Genomic DNA, 15283 nt, shown 5'->3' with positions numbered 1-15283 from the left:
ATTTACTTTGTAAAGATGTTTACACATTATTTATTCTGTTTTGTTCTAATGCTCATGTGTGAAGTTGATGTTTCAAAAGTTATCCTTATCTTTTATGTATGGACTTAAGTCATAATTTTGTAACACTGATGTATTTGTTATTTCGATTCTTTTGTAAAGCCTGTATTACTACAAATGTTATCTGTACTATTAAGTTTCTTAATGATGTATTTTGTACCTTTGTTATTGTATTCTTATGTTATAAAATTGTAATTGACAGCAGTCCATCAAATTAACTAACTTGTAAATTACATTTCACTGCACACGTTTCTGTTGGTCATAGTACATGGACAATATGTGAGAAGTAGGGACTGTTAGTGTTTGCACGTGTGTTAATAATTCAGCAAGGGACTGGTTAACAGCATTGCTCATTCTAAGGCCATTTCCAAAAAAAATTGTGAGTGCACAAGTGGTGGTTTATGGACTTGCTATATTCCCTGCAAGACTCTTCGATGGTGATTGTGCACCTGCATAGTAGCAACAGATGGCTGCTGGCAGTCTCTACATGGATTACAGTGGGTCAGCACCTTTGATGACCCACCAATACCATTATTTCTGCAGTGGGTCTGCACCTTTGATGACCAACCAGTACCATTATTTCTACAAGGACTGCAGTGGGTCTGCACCTGTGATGACCCACCACTACCATACTCTCTACCAGGACTACATTGGGTCTACTCTATGGTGACCTACCTACCAATATTCTTCAAAACTTCGACTGACTCTGTTGTGGGTTTGCTCTGTTGTGGCCCATTACCTGTCAGCATGTCAAGAGTCAGCATGTCTTTCCGTTAGAAGGACAACACTACTTCTTCAAGACTGCATGGAAATCCACTACTTCCGTGTGCAGTTTCTTTTACTGCTCAGACATTGAGCAAAAACACTCCTATTTTACTGTGATGAACGATCAGGACTGTCTTTATGGACTGTGAGAAAATTTTAGCTTTTGACCAACATTGTATCATTAAGTGTGTGCATTTCATATCTTTGTTATTATAATAATGATTTTTTTTTTCAAATCAGTATTGGCCACTGCCCAAAACAATTTGTAAAATTTTTTGTGGGGAGCGTGGCGGCTATTCCAGCGAAATTAAAGGACATAGCTGCAGTCGATTTGTTCGCTCCAGTGGTTCGTTCTAGTAATGGTTTTGCGTACATTTTGGTAGCAGTGGAATTGATGTCAAAATGTGTGTGTCTTACACCTTTACGCAAAGCAACAGCTCTTTCAGAGTCTACTGCTTTCATCAAACATTTTCTTAAAGAAGTGGGACATGTTGATAAGGTTATATCAGATAATGGATCACAGTTTAGCTCTAAAATTTGGCTTCGTACCCTACGGCGTCGTAAGATTAAACCAATTTTCATTTCACTTTTTCACCCTCAATCTAACGCTTCAGAGAGATGGATGAAGGAAATCAATAAATTGTGTCGACTTTACTGTCATCAGAATCACAGAACATGGGATCAGTATCTTCATAATTTTCAAAATATTCTGAATGAACTCTCTAATGATTCAACTTCTTTACCGCCTATATTGATATTAAAAAATAAAGCACCGACAAATCGTATTTCTGAAATCGTTCCTTTTCCGCCTTCACGGAAACTGCGGGATTCTGAAGTTGTCAATCTGGCTCTACAAAATATTGCATCTGCGGTTGGTAGAAGAGAGAAATCAGCTAAATGTCCTGGTCGTTTAAAAACGTTGTCAGTTGGCCAAAAGGTCTTAATTAAGTCTCATCGTTTGTCTCACAAAGGAAAAGGCTTGTGTCGCAAATTTTTTCTGCTTTATAAGGGTCCATATATGCTTCGCAAAATTATTTATGATAAAATATTGCATCTGCGGCTGCTAGAAGAGAGAAATCAGCTAAACGTCCTGGTCGTTTAAAAACGTTGTCAATTGGCCAAAAGGTCTTAATTAAGTCTCATCGTTTGTCTCACAAAGGAAAAGGCTTGTGTCGCAAATTTTTTCTGCTATATAAGGGTCCATATTTGGTTCACAAAATTATTTATGATAACACTGTCGAAGTAGAAACTCTTAAATCACGGCGCTCTATGGGAATACTTCATATATCGAAGGTTAAAATTTTTGCGAATGACATACTTTTGAGAAACTAACAGTTATACCTAAACACACGGATAGTACAAGGATACTGCGCCGCGTTCTGGCGGCGGCACATACTCAAAGCAACAGTCAAGTCTGTGCGCCGCACAAGGCAGTCGTTGACCGCAAACAATTACTTCCTACGTCAGGCATACCTACAGCTGATCGAGCGCTCAGTGCGAATACACTGAGAGCCGTAAACAAATACACAGTCTAATTTCTCTGATTCAATTAAGTATAAACCTATAGTGACTTGATAAATTATGTTATTAACGTTCAGTATTTTTCAGAATACAGTTGTATAAAATATTTAAGAACTTCAGGTAAATTCTGTGTGTGTCCGACGTTAAGAGGACTTGATATCGAGCAAGTTTCAGCATGAATGTAATTTCGAAGAAGAAACTAATAAACAAAAAAATAACTATTAATTGAGTTTTTTTTCAGGTAACATGTTTCCACTTAGGTACGTACTTTGGACGTAATTTGCTGCTCGCGATTACGTGATTTATACTTTGTGTTAACTGATTTTGACAATGATTGATTAATGAACAGGGTTGTTAATTGTGTATATTATGCATCGCTTGGCTGCACTGCTTTCTCACTGATGTCTTTTTTTTTAAATTATATGCCTGCTTTGCTTATTTATTTAAATTATAATTGTCACTTGATTAATTGTGCTGACATGGTTATGTATGTAAGTTATACTTTGTGATTTATCTGTTTGCGCCTTCATGTTTACTTATTAAGATTACATGTGGACATTTATTTGCTTATGCTGATATGATGCTAATGACCCGTTTATTATGTGAGATATATATTTGCTGCATTGCGTATGGATTGCATATTTACACATTTCTACTTTGTTGTCATAATTATTCTTTAATCTGGTATATAGAAACGCTGATGTACGGTGCACGAACATGGGGTTTAGGTCACACTATGGTATTAATTATAGATTGTTTGCTTGGCAGAGCCCCGTTATAGGGATTGTGCTACATCCACTTGTTAACATTCTGTTCTCTACTGGTATATTTACTCGCTATTGAATGTTTTGCTTATGCTCAGTGCCTTATACGTTAAGGTAAGAAAATGAACTGCTATAATTCTACAAACGACATTGGTACAAGAAACTTTATTGAAGTCACATGAGCTGGAGGTTTTATGGAAGCTGTATAAATTTATGCTAATAGGAAGGAAGCTAACGATATGACATACCAACACTAGGTTTAGACCATTGACAGTTATTACACTGCATTCTTCGTGAGCAATTGAAATAGCAAGTGACACTTGACACAATAAATACTCCACACGTTTGCTTCTGTTGTGCCATGATTCTTGAAGTGGTGTACACACTGTGAGCTATTACGATCATTTACACTCCATACTCATACTTAGTTACTGAAAGTTATTCAAACTAAGGGCTGTTAGAGGTCATGTATGCATTTCTTTTATTTAATCATAGACAAGGTAACCAAAATGTATTTTATAATTCATAATGAGTAGAAGATTTGGGTTAGGTGGATTACAGAGAGGTTGTGTGTGGAGTTTGTGGTTTCGGATCGTATGGGATGATGAACTGAAGTTTGCACTAGGATTTTGTCTGTACTTGTTCGAGGGGACTGACTAGAGGAAGTGAAATGATATTGGCGATAAGGTTTATATGTATCGATGCATTGAAGAGGTATTATTGAGGTATTGAGACTGTGTGAAGTTGATGATTATTGGAGTTCTGGTGAACAAGAGGTAAGGTAAATGGTATTGATCACAAGGTTTATATGTATCGACGGAAGAGGTATTATTGAAGTATTAAGATTATGTGATGCTGATGATTATTGGAGTTTTGGTGGATAAGAGGTAAAGTAAGTGAGGGGCATATTTTTTTTGGTTGGTTTATATGGAACAAGGGGGATGAAGATGGCAGACTAGAACACTCAAGCAGAAGGAAGATTGTCTACACACACACTTTGTTAAATCAATAAGTAGTATATAATTTTTTTTTTTTGGAGAGATGAAGTAATTGCATATCTTGGCACACTTACAGTTGTTCAGTAACCGTACATTTTGATTTGGCTTAGCAAACATTGGTCTTGACATGATGACTATGCCGTTTACTAACTATCGTTGACTGTTATACACTTTTGCCACTACTATTTGATACACACATTGAACATCAAATTTTTACTGAATTGCATTTACACTGTTAACACTATTCAGTTACACACTTGTACTTAAATGTGGATGAGAGATGAGTGAGTGTGTTTTCTGTGTTTTCCTTTCCTAATTCCAAATAATTGGTACCAACCTATCTCCTAAATATTATTTTACTTGTTTCTTGTGGCTTGCACTGACACCCATAAATATTATAGGTTTACTGCCATTTGTGTAGTTGTAAAAGTTAATATTACAATTATCTGATATCATTTGTGTGTTTATTATACTTTCTATGTTTAGTGTAAAGGCATTGATAATAGTTTTGTAAAAGCAATTGTGTGCGCATTAAAACTGTTGTTCATGCTTGCACCTGTTCAACACTGATGGGTGCCATTTGAAAATGTTTAATTACTGCTGATGAACTCTGATGAACTGTCTAATTAGTGATAGTGAATATTATGGACTGTTACCTTCACTTGTTCAACATTGATGAGTGCCACTTGGAATGTTTAATTACTGCTTATGAACTCTAATGAACTGTTTAATTGTTGATAGTGAATGTTATGGACTGTGACCTGCACTTGTTCAACATTGATAGGTGCCACTTGGAAATGTTTAATTACTGCTGGACTGTTACCTTTACCTGCTCAACATTGCTGGGTGCCATTGATGGAACTGCTACTACTGAGATGATGTCACTTGTAGTTGTCTACACCTGCTCAACATTACTGGGTGCCACTGATGCAACTGCTTCTACTGAAATGATGTCACTTGTTGCTGTCTGCATCTGTCAACATTGCTGGATGCCACTGATGGACTGCGTCTACTGATATAATGTCACTTGTTGGTGTCTGCACCTGCTCAACATTGCTGGGTGCCACTGATGGAACTGCTGCTACTGAAATAAAGTCACCTGATGTTGTCTGCGTCTGCTCACCATTTCTGGGTGCCACTGTTGGAGTTGTTTAAATACTGCTGATGAAATGTTATGAGACGGCTATTTGCACCTGATGACCATTGCTGGGTGATACTGTTGGAACTGTCAACTACTCTGAGGAATGCTACTTGTTTATTAAACTATTGAAAGGATTTTATGTGAATATTTGTATAAACTGATTTTTTGTGTGTTTACTGTTTATGAAATGTTATGAGACTCTTACCTTCACCCATTCGTCATTGCTGGCGCTATTGATTGAATTGCTTAACCACATGATACTTGTGTAAACCGTTATGTAAAATCACATGTATGCAAGCATTTGTGTTCCTTACCGTATTCTATGAATTAGGTTATTGTAGGGTCGGTGCAAAGCCAAAATTTATTTAGTTATGTGGTATTTACTTATTTAATATTATCTTTATTTTTGCCTGTATTTTTATTTGGAAGAATTTGGTGGTATTTTCACCACCAATGCTGGTAAAAATACCATCAAATTCTAGCTCGTCGAGGAGGGGCATATGAAAGGTGGCTACACTGAGTCACAGCACCAGAGATTGCGCCAAGGAGTATTATTCAGCCGCCTCCACTTGCAGTTGCAGCTGAGAAGTTGCTCTGGGCAGTTGTAGTTCTGAGGTAGGCGTCATCAGTGCTTGTTGAGACGATGTCGATAGAGTACTAGTTGTGAGCATGCCGTGTGCAGTTGTTCGGTTGGGCAAGACACCATATGTTGTTCGATTGGGGATGTTGTAATGATCAGAGTGTATTTTTTCGTCAATATATATGAAGATAAAGAAATTTTTTTATTTCAAATGTCTTAAATAATAATGCCTCTTGGTAACAGGTTCAGTCAACAAAGCATCTCTCTTGTGTTCACGTATTAGAGTGTAATTCTGGATTCTATGTGCAGTCATAGTATTTCTGGTTTTTTTAATTATTTCATTATAAATGGCGTTTAAAGCATCTTGTCGTGTTGAGGAAGAACCGTGCCAGATGTATACGTTGAATGACACTTCCACACACAGAACAGTTACATTTGTGCTTTGTTGTTTCGTAGCTTTTATAGTTGCTGGGAACTTAATTAATTAATTGTGTTAACGGAAATTTCCTTTCATTCTGTGTTGTTATTCTATGCAGTCTGATTGCGGAGTAATACTAGTCAGGGCCAACCGGTTACCAGACTTCGCAATCGGACAAACAGCGACTAAAACTAAAATTATTAGCATTTTATTTAATTAAGCTCCCATGCAACGACTTCCTGATATTTAAATCTGAACTGGATGTAAACAAAATCCTCTTCTTCAGAAACGCTTTCCTTGCCATTCCCAGTGTACGTTTTATATCCTCTCTACTTCGACCATTATCAGTTATTTTGCTCCCCAAATAGCAAAACACCTTTACTACTATAAGCATCTCATTTCCTAATCCTATTCCCTCAGCATCACTCTACTTAATTCCACTGCATTCCATTATCCTCGTTTTGCTTTTGTTGATGTTCATCTTATATCCTCCTTTCATGACACTGTCGATTCCGTTGAACTGCTCTTCCAAGTCCTTTGCTGTCTCGGACAGAATTACAATGTCATCGGGGAACCTCAAACTTTTTATTTCTTCTCCATGGATTTTAATACCTACTCCGAATTTTTCTTTTGTTAGCTTCACTGCTTGCTTAATATACGGATTGAATAACATAGGGAATAGGTTACGACCCTGTCTCACTCCCTTCGCAACTAGTGCTTCCCTTTCGTGCCCCTCAACCGTTATAACTGCCATCTGGTTTCTGTACAAATTGTAAATAGCCTTTCGCTCGCTGTATTTTACCCCTGCCACCTTCAGAATTTGAAAAAGAGTATTCCAGCCAACATTGTCAAAAGCTTTCTCTAAATCTACAAATGCTAGAAACGCAGGTTTGCCTTTCCTTAATCTAGCTTCTAAGGTAAGTCGTAGGGTGAGTATTGCTTCACGTGTTCCAACATTTCTACGGAATCAAAACTGATCTTCCCTGAGGTCAGATTCTACCAGTTTTTCCATTCGTCTGTAGAGAATACGCGTTAGTATTTTGCAGCTGTGACTTATTAAACTGATTGTTCGATAATTTTCACAACTATCAGCACCTGCTTTCTTTGGGATCGGAATTATTATATTCTTCTTGAAGTCAGAGGGTATTTCGCCTGTCTCATACATCTTGCTCACCAGATGATAGTGTTTTGTCAGGACTGACTCTCCCAAGGCCATCAGTAGTTCTAATGGAATGTTGTCTACTCCCGGGGCCTTGGTTCGACTCAGGTATTTCAGTGCTCTGCCATACTATTCACGCACTATCATACCTCCCATTTCATTTACATCTACATCCTCTTCCATTTCTATAACATTGTCCTCATGTACATTGACCTTGCATAGGCCCTCTACATACTCCACCTTTCTGCTTTCCCTTCTTTGCTTAGAATTGGGTTTCCATCTGAGCTCTTGATATTACTGCAAGTAGTTCTCTATTCTCCAAAGGTCTCTTTAATCTTCCTGTAGGCAGAATCTATCTTACCCCTAGTGAGATAAGATTCTACATCCTTACATTTGTCCTCTACCCATCCCTGCTTAGCTATTTTGCGCTTCGTGTCGATCTTGTTTCTGAGACGTTTGGATTCCTTTTTGCCTGCTTCATTTACTTCAATTTTATATCTTCTCCTTTAATCAATTAAATTCAGTATTTCTTCTGTTACCTAAGGATTTCTACTAGCCCTCGCCTTTTTACCCACTAGGTCCTCTGCTGCCTTCACTACTTCATCCCTCTAAGCTACCCATTCTTCTTCTACTGTAATTCTTTCCCCCATTGCTCTCGCTGAAACTCTGTACAACCTCTGGTTCTTTCAATTTATCCAGGTCCCATCTCCTTAAATTCCCACCTTTTTGCTGTTTCTTCACTTTTAATCTGCAATTCATAACCAATAGATTGTGATCAGCGTCCTCATCTGCCCCTGTAAATGTCTTACAATTTAAAACATGGTTCCTAAATCTCTGTGTTACCATTATGTAATCCATCTGAAACCAGGCAGTATCTCCGGCTTCTTATGATTCTTCAACCAAGTGTTAGCTATGATTAAGTTGTGCTCTGTGCAAAATTCTATCAGGCGGCTTCCTCTTTCATTTCTTAGCCCCAATCCATATTCACCCACTAGGTTTCCTTCTCTCCCTTTTCCTACTACCGAATTTCAGTCACCCATGACTATTAAATTTTCGTCTCCCTTCACTATCTGAATAATTTCTTTTATTTCATCAACATTTGTTAAGTTACTTTGTCATGTGCAGATCTAGTTGGCATATAAACTTGTACTACTGTAGGCATGAGCTTCGTGTCTATCTTGGCCGCAATAATGCGTTCACTATGGTGTTGGTAGTGGCCTACCCGCAGTCCTATTTTTTTATTCATTATTAAACCCAATCCCACATTACCCCTATTTGATTTTGTATTTATAACCCTGTATTCACCTGTCCAGAAGTCTTGTTACTCCTGCCACTGAACTTCACTAATTACCACTATATCTAACTGTGACCTATCCATTTCCCTTTTTAAATTTTCTAACCTACCTGCCGCTGACATTCCATGCTCCTATCTGTAGAACGCCAGTTTTCTCTCTCCTGATAACGACGTCCTCCTGAGAGGTCCTGGCCCGGAGATCCGAACGGCGGACTATTTTACATCCAGAATAATTTACCCAAGAGGACGCCATCATAATTTAATCATACAGTAAAGCTGCATGCCCTCGGGAAAAATTACGGCTGTAGTTTCCCCTTGCTTTCAGCCGTTCGCTGTACCAGCACAGCAAGGCTGTTTTGGTTAGTGTTACAAGGCCAAATCAGTCAATCATCCAGACTGTTGCCCCTGCAACTACTGAAAAGGCTGCTGCCCCTCTTCAGGAATCACACGTTTGTCTGGCCTCTCAACAGATACCACTCCGTTGTGGTTGCACCTAAGGTACGGCTATTTTTATCGCCGAGGCACGCAAGCCTCCTCACCAACGGCAAGGTCCATGGTTCTTGGGAGGGGGATATCAAATTACGTGACATAAATAAATCTATCTTTTGATGGCATTGACTTAGAAGCTTACATTTATTACTACGCCAGGGTACTACATGCCTTATTATGCGACATAATTTTCAGATTGATGTGTGTGCCCGTTACTGAGAAAAGGGACTTAGTACCCTGATGGTCAGAGAGACACTTAGAAAACAACTAGTCTTTTCGTAGGGTATGGTTAAAAATTAACTGTTTTTTTTAATGTTCTTTTTTATTTGTTCTGTTAAACCTTCTTCTTGACAAACTTATGATTCTACGTCAATGGGAAGTAAGCCATAGGTTTTGTGAAAGAGATTGCGAATATCAAAATATGTGACAGCTTTTGATTCCATTGAATTAGAAACTTCAGTTTTTTGCGCCTTCAATGCTCCGTAGGTCTCAGGGTGTGCAATAAATTTCAACTTCATAAGCCCAGTCGTTCCTGAAGAAGAGGATTTTTAACAGTCGGCGAGACAGACAGACGGACAAGAAACTGACACTGTAAGGGTTCCATGTCTACCACTTGAGACACGGAACCTTAAAAAGACTTCCAGTCAATTTTGAATTTAATGCTATTAAAATATATCGTTTGGCACCAGCATTATATCTTGAAGTTGCATGAAACAGAATTTTATGGCGGCTTATATCGACAAACCAACCACACAGCAATTTAAAGCGAGAATTCGTGTCCCAAAAGCTACAGATGTAGTTACACCAAAACAATTAAAGAAGGTTATCTTAAGCTTATAAGTAAGCTGAGTCTGTGTTATTTCTATGCTATTAACCTCCCATTGGCCCCGTTTAGGAAATTATATACTTCAGTACTTTCTGTAACTGTAAATCCAAGCCGGTCGGGTGGCCGATCGGTTCTAGGCGCTACAGTTTGGAACCGCGCGACCGCTACCGTTTGAATGCTGCCTCGAGCATAGGTGTGTGTGATGTCCTGAAATTGGTTGGGTTTAAGTAGTTCTAAGTTCTAGGGGACTGATGACCTCAGATGTTAAGTCCCATAGTGTTTAGAGCCATTTTTTTTGTAAATCCAAACTTCCAATGTGCAAAATAGGTATCGTATTTAACAGTGAAAACTTGAGACATTCGTGCTTATAAAGGTCATAGGCTCGTGATACCACTGTTGATGGAGATCATCTCTCTGTTGTATCTTTAAACGTTATAATCTAACAACGAGTGCTATAGTGTCCCTTTAGAATGAACGACGTACCGCACCTAACCCAAAATTAGAGAGCTGACTCTGCAGGCTAGCTGTCGAGGTCATCAGTCCCCTAAAACTTAGAATTACTTAAACCTAACTAACCTAAGAACAACACACACATCCATGCCCGAGGCAGGATTGGAACCTGCGACCGTAGCGGTCGTGGTGTTCCAGACTGAAGCGCCTAGAACCGCTCGGCCACACTGGCCGGCTTTCGGAATAAAAACATCCACACAATTCAGAAGACTGCCAAAGATGACAAGTCCGAGAACAATCATCTTAACAACTCATGTATCGAAGTTGTTAGCAAAAATATTAACAAAAGACTGGAAATGAAAATTGATGCCCTATTAGATGACCATCTGTTTGACATCACAGAAGGTTAAGGCACCAGAGACGCAATTCTGGCTTTGCGGTTGATAACGGGAGCAAGGCTGAAGTAAAATCAAGACCGTTCATAGGACTTGTCGACCTCGGCAGTGTCAAATGGTGTAAGATATTTGATACTCGTACTATGAGGAAAAAAATGGTAAGTTGTAGTGAGAGACGGGTAATATACAACATGTACAAGAGCAGAAAAGAGGAGGAACAAGAATGAAGTGTTCGGATTAAAAAGGGTGTAAGAGAGGGATGTAGTCTTGCGCCACTACTGTTCGATCTACACATCGAAAAAAATGATAGAGAGAAAAGAAAGTTTCAGGAGTGGAATTAAAATCCAGGGTAAAAGGTTATCAATGATGCGATTCTCACGACATTGCTATCCTGAGTGAAAGTGCAGAAGAATTACATACACTACTGGCCATTACAATTGCTACACCACAAAGATGACGCGAAATTTGACCGACAGGAAGAAGATGCTGTGATATGAAAATGATTAGCTTCTCAGAGCATTCACACAAGGTTGGCGCCGGTGGCGAAACCTACAACGTGATGACATGACGAAAGTTTCCAACCGATTTCTCATACACAAACAGCAGTTGACCGGCTTTGCGTGGTGAAACGTTGTTGTGATGCCCCGTGAAAGGAGGAGACATGCTTAGCATCAACTTTCGGCCTTTGACAATGGTCGGATTGTAGCCTGTCGCGATTACGGTTTATCGTATCGCGACATTGCTGCTCGCGTTGGTCGAGATCCAATGACTATTTGCAGAATATGGAATCGGAGGGTTGTGGAGCTTAATAAGGAACGTCGTGCTGGAACCGAACGTCCTCGTATCACTAGCAGTCGAGATGACAGGCATCTTATCCGCTTGGCTGTAACGGATCGTGCAGCCACGTCTCGATTACAGAGTCAACAGATGGGGACGTTTGCTAGACAACAACCATCTGGACGAACCAGTTCGACGACGTTTGCAGAAGCATGGACTATCAGCTCGGAGACCATGGTTGCGGTTACCCTTGACGCTGCATCACAGACAGGATCGCTTGCGATGGTGTACTCAACGACTAACCTGGGTGCACGAATGGGAAAACGTCACTTTTTTGGGATGAAGCAAGGTTCTGTTTACAGTATCATGATGGTCGCATCCGTGTTTGGTGACATCGCCGTGAACGCACCTTGGAAGCGTGTATTCGTCATCACCATACTGGCGTATCACCCGGCTTGATGGTATGGAGTGCCATTGATTACACGTCTCGGTCCCCTCTTGATCGCATTGACGGCACTTTCAACAGTAGACGTTACATTTTAGATGTGTTAGGAATGTGGCTCTAACCCTCATTCGATCCCTGCGAAACCCTACATTTCAGAAGGATAATGCACACTGGCATGTTGTAGGTCCTGTACGGACCTTTCTGTATACAAAAAATTTTCGACTGCTGCCCTGGCCAGTACATTCTCCAGATCTCTCACCAATTGAAAACGTCTGGTTAATGGTGGCGGAGCAACTGGCTCGTCACAATGCGCCAGTTATTACTCTGGATGAACTATGGTATCGTGTTGAAGCTGCATGGGCAGCTGTACCTGTACACGCCATCGAAGCTCTGTTTGACTCAATGCCCAAGCGTATCAAGGCCGTTATTGCGGACAGAGGTGGTTGTTTTGGGTACTGATTTCTTAGGATCTATAAACCCAAATTGCGTGAAAATAAAATCATATGTCAGTTCTAGTATAATATTTTTGTCCAATGGATACCCGTTTATCATCTGCATTACTTTTTGGTATAGCACTTTTAATGGCCAGTAGTGTTGTTTACTAAACGTTACGGGCCATCTACTGAGTGCAGAATATGGACTATAAGTAAATCGCAGAAGACGAAAGTAATTGATCAAATGGTTCTGAGCACTATGGGACTTAACATCTAAGGTCATCAGTCCCCTAGAACTCAGAACTACTTAAACCTATCCTAAGGACATCACACACATCTATGCCCGAGGCAGCATTCGAACCTGTGACCGTAGCAGTCGCGGGGTTACAGACTGACGTGCCTAAAATTTCACGGCCACCGCGGCCGGCGAAGGTAATGAGGAGTAGAAGCAATGATCAGCGAGAAACTTAATATCAGGGTTGATGTTGACGAAGTACCTGAAGTTACGGAATTCTACTACTTAGGCAGTAAAATAAGCAATGACGTACGGAGCAAAGATTACATAAAAAGCAGGCCAGCACTGAGAAAAGGAACATTCCTGGCAATGAGAAGTCTACTAGTACCAAACACAGGCCTTAATTTAAAGAAGAAATTTCTAAGAAGGTGCGTCTGGAGTACAGCATTGTATGGTAGTGAAACATGGACTATGGGAAAACCGGAACAGAAGAAAATCAAAGCATTTGAAATATGGTGCGAGGGACGAATGTTGAAAAGTGGGTGCAAAGGTAAGGTAAGGAAGGTGGAGGTTCTGCGCAGAATCGGGGAGGAAATGAGTATTTGGGAAAAACTGACAAGAAGGGACAAGAAAGCCGAGAGTGGAATATATCATACACAAAAGGAAGGAGAGTTCGTTTACAGACTGGTGCCTTAACTGCAGTGGTAGGAAAGCTGCACAGGAGAAGAAATTATTGGCGAACAGAGCAAGGAGAGTTCATTTACAGACTGGTGCCTTAACTGTAGCGGTAGGAAAGCTGCACAGGAGAAGAAATCATTGGCGAACAATGAAGTAGCTCCTTTATCTTCGGAATCAAATCAAAGTCACATGGACTTAAGTCTTAGGACTATGTTGGATGGTACAGTACCACCCAGCCCCATCGACCGAACAGAGCAGCCACAGCTTGCGCTGTATGCGCCCGCGTATTAACGTGAAAAGTTATGAGTGCGTTGCGCAGAAAGTGTCGCCGCTTCTTTCGCAAAGCTTGTCGCAAAGTGATGCTCCAAACACGAACAGTAATACGACTTAAGTCCTTGCGAAGATGAAGGAACCACTTCGTGGCATTCGCTTCAGACTGTCCCAGAGATTCGACACGCAGTAGACCACTCCATTCCCACCATTAATAGAACAGGCTCTGCTAACATCATACTACGCCTTCCACATCGCTGTCAACAGGTTCTACACAAAGCTTATGGCTACTTTGGTGGACGATAACAATTTCAAACGTGTAACACATTTGTATCAGTTGTGAATACATAGTTGCCACTATTTAAGTTCCTGCCCTCGTATTTTAAATAGTACCCTTTATTTTCCCATAATCCACTTGTTCTCCTCATGAAATATTCAAAACCCTATCACACAAACATGGCATTAACACAGAATCCACCTTCGCCCTACTGCACACGCACAGAGGCAGATGTTCAGTCTAACGTTAATCCTCCGCTTCTGGGAATAGATGGTAAATGTGTGGAAATACGGTGTTCTTTGGAGCATCTGTTTGTGAGTAGCAATACGTCTACATTCAACGATATTAAAATGAGTGTAATGAAGAAGCATTTTTTGATCAACGGATAGTTTAACAATACTGCAAGTATCCGTATTGCAAATAAAAAGAATATTGTTCCACCTGCTACTTTTACATTATCCGTAGATGAGTAACATTTCAACCTTTCCTTCATTGGTGTATACTGGACTCACACAGACCTTCCGATGAAGACGGCTGACTCAGCAGCCAGTGTGGATTTTACTTGTGTTTCCATTTGTTTGCTGTCAACTTCAGCAAGCGGATGATTTACGTTACCGCAGATATCTGCACTGTGTGCTCATACGGGAGAGTCAAAGTCAGTTTTGTGTAACGTTTTCGATAATTTCATGTTTACGTGTCATGTTTACTTGCAAAGGAAAACGTTTCTGAAAGGGTCTTGAGGAGAGGAAGTGGGCTACCGAATAAGAAAGTGTAGGAGGCTGTCGATAAGAAACGTACTGCTGTTCGCGTCTGTATAACCTACTATAGTACAAAAAGTTTATTAAGCTGGTTAATGACATTTTCCTGATATAATATTCTTGTTTCGCTCCCAGAGAAGAATTTATTTGGGTTCGTTGAGATAAATAAGACAATCTGGTTCAGAAGTCACTGTACACACTTCGTTTTTGTAATTTATGTATCAAAATAGGATTAAAATGTCAGATAAAGTTATTTTGTGTAACTGATTTATTCCCGAGTTATTATGCATCACATATTTAATGGTAAGCATCATGAGGCTCTACAGGCTTTTGGAGTGTCCACTGATGTTGCTTTCTACACCCGTCTACACTTCCCGGTTGATTCTGGCATGAAAAAAGTTGTTCAAATGGCTCTGAGCACTATGGGAATTAACATCTGAGGTCATCAGTCCCCTAGAACTTAGAACTACTTAAACCTAACTAACATCCATTGCCGAGGTAGGATTCCAACCTGTGACCGTAGCAGTTGTACGGTTCCAGACTGAAGCGCCT

Source organism: Schistocerca gregaria, chromosome 1 (assembly GCF_023897955.1).
Source record: "Schistocerca gregaria isolate iqSchGreg1 chromosome 1, iqSchGreg1.2, whole genome shotgun sequence".
NCBI classification, from domain to species: domain Eukaryota; kingdom Metazoa; phylum Arthropoda; class Insecta; order Orthoptera; family Acrididae; genus Schistocerca; species Schistocerca gregaria.
This window is presented reverse-complemented; position numbering follows the sequence as displayed.